The sequence below is a fragment of the Coenobita brevimanus genome, chromosome 35 (assembly GCF_032717465.1).
Source record: "Coenobita brevimanus isolate Jiangsu-jjx chromosome 35, ASM3271746v2, whole genome shotgun sequence".
Classification (NCBI taxonomy): Eukaryota; Metazoa; Arthropoda; class Malacostraca; order Decapoda; family Coenobitidae; genus Coenobita; species Coenobita brevimanus.
In genome coordinates, this window is record NC_136988.1 from 7,204,878 (window position 1) to 7,213,683 (window position 8,806).

The following is an 8,806-nucleotide window of genomic DNA, read 5'->3' on the forward strand; positions in this document are numbered from 1 at the left end:
TCTCAGAACTCTCACATCCAACAATCTTTCTATTACATTTCTAGATACAACCACATAGTTCATCAATGCTTTATCCACAACCATTCCACCCTCCTGTCTCACCCATGTACAGTATACTTATAAATATCTTTCTTCTCAAACAGCGTATTTCCAATCACCATCTCTCGCTCAACACACATCCCTATCATTCGTTCCCCATTTTCATTTCTTCCAGGCACACCATGCATACCAACTACACCTTCAACTGCTACATTTCCCACTCTAGCATTCAGATCTCGCATCATTACCACATTCACATTCGCTCCAAAACTCTGCAGACACTCATCAACATCATTCCAGAAAGACTCCCTCTCTTCTTCATCCCTTTCACTACCAGGCCCATATGCACTCACAAACACCCACAACTTATGTTCAAACTTCACTTTCACCCACATCAGTCTCGATGACACCTCCTTCCATTCAATCACACACTGCTGTACTTCCGGACTCACTAACAAGGCCACACCTTCTCTTGCCCTTCCTCTATCAACACCTGACAATCTTCCATTCACACTTCCAAACATAGACTCACCCTTCCCTTTCATCTTCGTTTCACTCAAAGCTAACACATCCAACTTTCTTCTCACAAACATTCTCCCAATCTCCTCCCTTTTAGCCTCAGTCGTACTACATCCACGCACATTCATAGACCCAATCTTCAGGGTACTGGGATAACTCAATCCCCCATCCCTTTCTCTGGCCTGTCTCTTTTTAGGAACTAAAAAACAGAGGAGGGGGTCCCTAGTCCCCTCACCCCGCCCCTTTTAGTCGCCTTTAACGACACGCAGGGAATACGGTGGCAGTATTCTTCCTAACACAACCTGGCAGCAGAGTAGTTGTACCACCCCATAGTGCTGCCAGATTGTGTCCCCCCCCGCCACAGGGGGGCCCGCTAGTAATATCATCATAAAATTTTACAGGTGTGTAGTAGGGGAAAAAAAAAAAAAAGTTCGAAATTGGTGAAAGTAGGTCAAGGTATGTGTGTCTGTTACCACGATAACTTCGCAACCACTCAAGATATTGCAAAATTTTACAGGTGTGTAGTAGAAATGAAAATCTCCAACGAGTATTTTTTTCAGTTTGTCTGTCTGCGTGTGTGTCTGTTAACACGATAACTTCGCAGCCGCTCAAGATTTCACCAAAAAATTTTGCAGGTATGTAACAGGGATGAAAATCTACAAGTTCAAAATTGGTGAAAGTAGGTCAAGGTCAAGGTCATATTACGAGCCGCGCTAGATATGTATAAGCTCGTGTCTGGTGTGATTTTCCCCTTGATGGAGTCTCTAGTTAGTACTGTGGTGATTTTTTATCGATCAGGATCGACGTAGCTTAGCCCGATACATCGAACAGAAATGAGTTGCAAAAGCACTAGTTGCAATCAACCTCGTTTGCTTATAAGAAAATATTATCTAATTATCTGTGTATCTATCTACCTATATATATATATACTGTTTATACCTGTATATATATATATATATATATATATATATATATATATATATATATATATATATATATATATTTGCGTGTGTGTGTCTGTGTGTACTTATAATTATTGATTGACTGATATAAAGAGATACAGATAGGATTAATGTGTGAATGTATTCTCTCTCTCTCTCTCTCTCTCTCTCTCTCTCTCTCTCTCTCTCTCTCTCTCTCTCTCTCTCTCTCTCCACAACCCCATTCTCTGTTTTAGCAGATCCTTCATTCTCTCGTATATCTCAGTTTTAAACTCCGTTATTCTGTCCCCAACATTTTTCTGGCTCCCCAGGCTCTGACCTCTGCCGCAGCCACGTACTCAGCTGCCACTTGTGTTTCTTTATACCTCTGATCCTTTCCACAAAACTTCTTGACAGTTTCCTTCTGATTCACCCAGTAAAACAGGTGTATGGGAAATGGAAACTGTGTGTGTGTGTGTGTGTGTGTAAGAGAGAGAGAGAGAGAGAGAGAGAGAGAGAGAGAGAGAGAGAGAATGGAAGGGTAGTAGAACACCTAACTTTGTCAATAAGATGCCTTCCTCCATCGCTGTTTGTTTGTTTGTTAGCAGGATTATTCAAAAACTAAATGAGGGATTTGGACTTCTGTAAGTTTGGTGGGTAGATGGCCCATTTCCCATGGAACAATTGATTATCTTTGGGGATCGATCCGAAAAGAGTTTTTTGTGAAACCCTAATCGGTGGTGAGAAATCCTAACCCATTATGAAAAGCGGTTTAAAAATTACGTTGCCCTTGTCGGAGAGATGCGCTCCACTGAGTGTCCCTCTAGTTCTTGTTACTATCAGGCAGTTCATTTTCCGTAGGAGACTAACCTGCTTCCAGTTGGAAAAATCAAGTTTGAATCTGACTCATTCAGTAAAGAAAATCTCTGGTATGCAGAAATAAAATTATCAGCATATAGCTGGAGTGGGTTAGAGGAAAACATTACTTCATCCCAAAGGTTAGTCCTTTCATTAAAGCTCCTTCTAACTTTGATGTTTTTTATCGTCTCATGCAAAGTCTTTGAAGACCTATCCCACCAAGCCTCAAAATAGAATCTGTCTGAAGTTACTCAGACTAACTAAAAATGCCAAAAACTTAGATGAATTTTTAGATAAACCTAAATTTCTCGAAAACCAGACATCATCAAGGAAACATATCACACTGACACCATTCCAAACTAACCCGTCAGATTTCAAATTTCAAAATAAAACTTATCTTAAACTCTGAATGAGTCCCGCAGTACAATAACAGAGGCTGTTGTGTGGTGCCGGGGACTGGGCTGGCTGGTATAAGATAATCATATCATCAGTGACGCATTAACTCAGTGACAAAGGTTTTTCTCGGCCATAGGGCAGTCTGGCAGTGCGGACTATGCAGTTGATATTGACAGAGAATAGGTGAATTAATTCAAAGAAGGAAAGATAACTGAATAAAAACCAGTAGTTAACTTTATTCTTGCCATATTCAGATGATTTCAGTTAACGTACATCCACTAAAATAATTATTGGCCCTCTTTTAGAGTGACAAAATCTGACACACCGGACAAGAGATCTGAAAGTAAACTGAGTTAATGTGCCAGGTTGGTCTCCCTAACCTGCTGAGTCTTAGGTCCATATTCATGGTGGTATCGGAGGCTTCGTAGCAGCGTTTACCAAGCAGATTCTTTTGCTTATTTCCTTAGAGGGTTTGAGTATTAGCATAGTTTTCTTAACAATTATTAACGTGGATGTTGATGTTTAATGTGCAGAATAAATCGCTGTCAAAGAAATGTTACGAAACAATCCAAATCCACTTTGAACATGAGCACTGCTAATTCGATGTTCAAATTGTCCAAGCTGAAGAAGTTTCGTAAGCAACACATTTATCACATTATATGCAAATCGAGACCCGTCTGAGGTAAAAGCCTATCCTAGAATAAACTAATATGCATACCGATTACCCCCTCCGCGGCGGCATCATCATCCTTGTCAGACTGGTGATATACCATCCTCAGTTTCATAATTCATGCACTACTACATTCACACACCAATGATGTGGTTAATATTATACCAATACTGTATACACTTTATACGCATTGTTCATGGGGTATTGTATATACTGGACAGTTAGGCCTATATAGTTTGTCTTCAACTCATTCTTAAAATGCTAATGGTGGTTGTCATTGTATCACAATGTGTAAGAAGATCCAGTGTTGGTAACCTCGGATATGATGGGTGCCAAGCAGACAAACAGCACTTTGATTTCTGTATTATCTAGTATTCTAGTGGATAATGCTTTGCTGTTTTGAGGTCTTCCTTAGAGCATTATGTCCATTGCTATGGAGTATTCGTTCTACATGACATGAAGCTACGGGAGTTGTACTGTATCTGGAGAGATTGAGAGAGAGAGAGAGAGAGAGGGGGGGGAGGGGGAGAGAGACTGAGGGAGAGAGGATCAGGTGTACCAACCCTTACCACATATTCACGGTTTCTGTGCCAGTGATAGTTGATGAAGGTATCGAAGGAAGTTGTTCCCGATGATTATTTTAGTGGGTGCACATTTAATTACTAGGTGTGAACGTTATATACAACCACTAGAGTTCGAAAAGTTCCTCTTATGGTGAATCCAATTATCTGAGGTTACCAAGTATAGGAATCATGTACCAGGACGAGAGATACATATGTAAGATGTGAGAATGACACATAAATCCTTTTTCCTGGACTCTCCCAGGTGCCAGTCAAGAAACCCCAGTGTCACCACAGCCTCCAGGACAGATACAAAAGCCTTACTAGGATCCCTTTAAATGATCTTAAATTTTCCCTCATTTATGATCCTTTTGTGAATCTCTCTAGGCACTGTTTGGTTCAAGTGCCCCAGGAATTAAGACAAACTTTCTTGCAGCGTCTTATCAGTTTTACTTTACTAGTAGGTGTTGTCTTCGTCATTAATGAAGGATTGGTTTAGCCTTTTCTGTGACGGTCCAGCATCAAAGAGCTTGGATAATCTATTAAATCAAAACACGTCTAGGGCTGTGTTTCACCTAATGACAGATTATTTTATTTAAAAAGAGAATGAATTACCACAGCCAAATACTGATGCTGCTGCCACTGTCAATCTGTATTTCCAAAGGCAACCAACAACTAAGGAATTTATTCAGCTGAGAGTTAATACTGAAGGTTTAGATTTTCTGCACTGACACCATTATCAGTCTCAGGATTAGGACAACCAGACTATTGCACTTCAACTGTTTCCACAGAAGGCTATTTTATTCATTTCAGGAGTTATGAGAGAAAAAGTGTTAACCAACTCTACCTGAGTCTTTATGGTTTTAAACGTTGCTGCAGTCAGAGTTTTACTCAGCATGTGCAAGAATTGTGGAAAAGGAAAGGTTATATACGGTCATCATAAGCCCCCCTAGTACTAAGGAACTCTCATGACCTTAGCACCCGGAACTGATGCAGTGTGGGGTGAAATGCTGAAGCACGGAGGAGAAAGAGTAGTAGAATGGATATGGAAGATGTGCAGATTGGCCTGGGAGGAAGGCAGAGTCTTGTAGGTTTGGAAGTCATATTTGATTATTCCTTGTATAAAGGAAAAGAGGAAAAAAAGGTGTGTGGTAATCATAGGGGCATTTGTCTTCTTAGTGTAATAGGAAAAGTATATGGTATGATACTTAATGATAGAGTAAGGGAAATAACAGGGGAATTAGTTGAAGAAAATAGGGAGGTTTCAGGAAGGGAAGAGGTTGTGTAGCTCAGATAAGTATACTAAGGTGTTTAGTGGAAAAGTTTCCAAAGAAAGGAAAGAAAATGTATGCAGCCTTCACGGATATCGGGAAAGCATATGACAAAATAGATGGACAAGGAATGTAGAAAATATTAAGAATGTGGAGAATTTTAAGAGCATGTAGAGTAAATGGGAAGCTGATGAATGCCGTGAAGTGTACGTATGAGGGTGCTAAGGCTGCAGAGCTTGGGGATGGGGACATGAGTGAATTGTACAGTCTGAATGTTGGATTGAAACAGAGATGTGTTATGTCTTCATGGTTGTTTAAGCTGCATATGGATGGAGTGGCCCTAATGAGAGAGGGCAGGGTTTGGAAACTTCCCGTTCTATTGTTTGCAGATGACACTGTATTGTTAAATGAAGACGAAGGGGAACTGCACGGCTTGGTGAATGAGTCTGAGAGAGTGTGTAAGAAATGGAATCTAAAGGTGAATGTAGGGCAGAATAAAGCTGTGGTCTGCGAGAGAAATGAAGCCACTGAATGCACAGTGAGACTGGATGATGAGGAATTGGAAAATGTGAGTGAATTAAAGTAATTGGGTAGTAATATGAGTAAGAATGGAAGTTTAGAGGATGAAGTGCTTGAAAGGGTACAAGGAAGAAAGGTTGCTGGCCCTTTTATAGCAATGGTAAGAAATTGGGAAGTGAGCATGGAGGTAAAAAAGTTGTTGCATTATAGTGTTGTGATACCAACTCTAACATATGGAAGCCAAGCCTGGACCTTGTTAGCAGGCTATGAGTCAAGAGTGAGCGCAGTGGAAATGTATTATTTCAGAGGAGCATGTGGAGATACATGGAAAGGCAGACTGACAAATGAGGAAATGAAGAAACATTTAGTGTGGATGCGATAGAAAGCATTAGGAGAAATACACTGAGGTGGCTTGGCCATGAGAAGGGGATGGAGAGTAAGGGACTAACGAGGAGAGTGTCTCTTAGTGAGATGGAGGGGGGGAGAGGGAGGGGGAGACCGAGGATGAGATGGAAGCACGGAGTGGAGAGGTATATGAAAGAAGGGGATGTGAGCTGGGGAAGGGCAGCGTAATGGCAGGGAACAGGGAGACATGAAGGCGATTTCTTTGTAGCCACCTCTTACGGGATCAGGGCGTCTAGCTATAGATTGATGGATATATAGATAGTCTTTTTATGTGGTTAGGTTTACTCGTTTATTATTTCTGCAGTTATTCTTCACTCATTACCCGGCGGGTATTGTTTTCACTCGGTTTGTCTGTCTGTCTGTCTGCTAACAACTTTATGCGAGAACTACTGGTGTGCTTTTGATTAAAATTACAAGGATGATGAGCTATGACGTTCTGGTCACTTGATAAAATTTTGTCCCAAACTGGGCCAAGGTCTAGGCTGCAGGCCCAAAAAATGTTTTAAAAAATCGTTTTTTCGCCATGACTCCTTTCAAATTCGTCATATCGACATAAAACCAAAATCTAAAGGTGTATCTTTCAAATCTGCATCCTATAACATGCCTCATTACATCAGGGTGGGTCACCCCTCAGTTAACGGTCGGGGGGTCAGTGTCAGGTGGGTCGGGCCTAAAAATTTCAACTGAGCATAAAATCGTCAGTTATCATCCGATTTACTCCAAATTTGATATGTGACATCTCTAACTAGATATCCTGTTGTGTTTATACGTCAGAATGACTGCCCGGGACGGGTTTGCTGTGCTTTGGCACCACCTCTTGTTTACTTTAATTCTTTTCACTGCTATGTTGCAGTTTTTTGTTACTGTTTCTCTCTCTCTCTCTCTCTCTCTCTCTCTCTCTCTTTACTAATTTGTGTACCTTTCTTGTTCACACAGTTTCCATAATCCTTTATTACTGACATATTTGCTGTCTTTCCTTTACTCTAATTATTGGAGTCCCCATTTTTTTTTCCTGGATATAATTCTTTTTGATAATGGTGTATACTGTATACCATTCGTTCACGCCCACTCATTATTTTTTCACTGATTTTTTTGTCATTCATTTTTACTCATTTTCGCTCATTACGTTATCATTTTCATTCACTCTGACATTTCTTTTCTATCTGTCTATCTGTCTATTGCCAGACGCCTTAATCCCGTAAGGGGTGGCCACAAACAAATCGCCTCCATGTCGCCCTGTCCCACGCCATTTCACTGCCCTGCTCCCAGCTCACTACCCCCCCCCTCTCACATACCTCTCCACTCCATCCCTCCATCTCATCTTAGGCCTCCCCCTCCATCTCCCCCCCTTCCTCCACCTCACTTATACACACTCTCCTCGTCAGTCTCTCACTCCCTATCCTCTCCACATGGCCAAACCACCTTAGTGTGTTTCTCCTAACGCTTCCTATCACATCCACATCCACACCACAACCCTCTTTCATTTCCTCATTTGTCATTCAATCTCTCCATGTGACTCTACGTGCTCCTCTCAAATTTTCCACTGCTCTCACTCTTCACTTCTGTCCCTCCAACAAGGTCCAAGCTTCACTTCCATACGTTAGAGTTGGTATCACAATACTGTCATGTAGTAGCATTTTCATTTCCATGCTCACTCCCTGTTTCTTATCACTGCTTTCAAGGAACCAGCAGTCTTTCTTCCCTGTTGTACCCTTTCAAGCACTTCACCCTTTAAACTTCCGTCCTTACTCATCACACTACCAAAGTACTTAAATGCACTCACATTTTCCATTTCCTCATCATCCAACCTCACTGAACATTCACTGACTTCACTTCTCTCGAAGACCACCACTTTACTCTTCCCTACATTCACCTTTATATGTCCTTTCTTACACATTCTCCGAAACTCATCCAACAAAGCTTGCAGCTCCCCTTCGTCTTCACTTAACAACGTAGTATCATCTTCAAACAACAGGACAGGTAATTTCCAAACACTGCCCTCTGTCACTAGGGCCACTCCAACATCCACTGCCCTACCTTGTATCTCATTTATAACCCCATCCACATACAGATTGAACAACCATGGAGACGACACATCCTTCTTTCACTCAAACCTTCAAATTGAAATATTTTGTCAGTTCACTATTCACACGCACTGCAGCCTTAGCACCCTCATAAATACTCTTCACGGCCTTCATCAACATCCCATCTACTCCATATATTCTAAATATTTTCCACAATCCTTTTCTATCCACCCTATCATATGCTTTCTCCAAATCCATGAAGGCTGCATACAACTTCTTTCCCCTTCCCCAGAAACTTTTCCACCAAAGATCTAAGAATGAATATCTGATCTACACAACCTCTTCCCTCCCTAAAACCTCTCTCTTCTTCTCCAACTAATTCCTCTGTTATTTCCCTAACTCTGTCAATAAGTATCCTGCCATATACCTTTCCTATTACACTAAAAAGGCAAATGCTCCTATGATTACCACACACTTCTTTTTTACCTTTTCCTTTTTGTACAGAGAAATAATTATACCTGATTTCCAATCCTCCGGGACTCTACCTTCCTCCCAGGCCAATCTGCACATCGTCCACATGCATTCTATTATTATCTCTCCCCCATGCTTCAGCATTTCACCACAC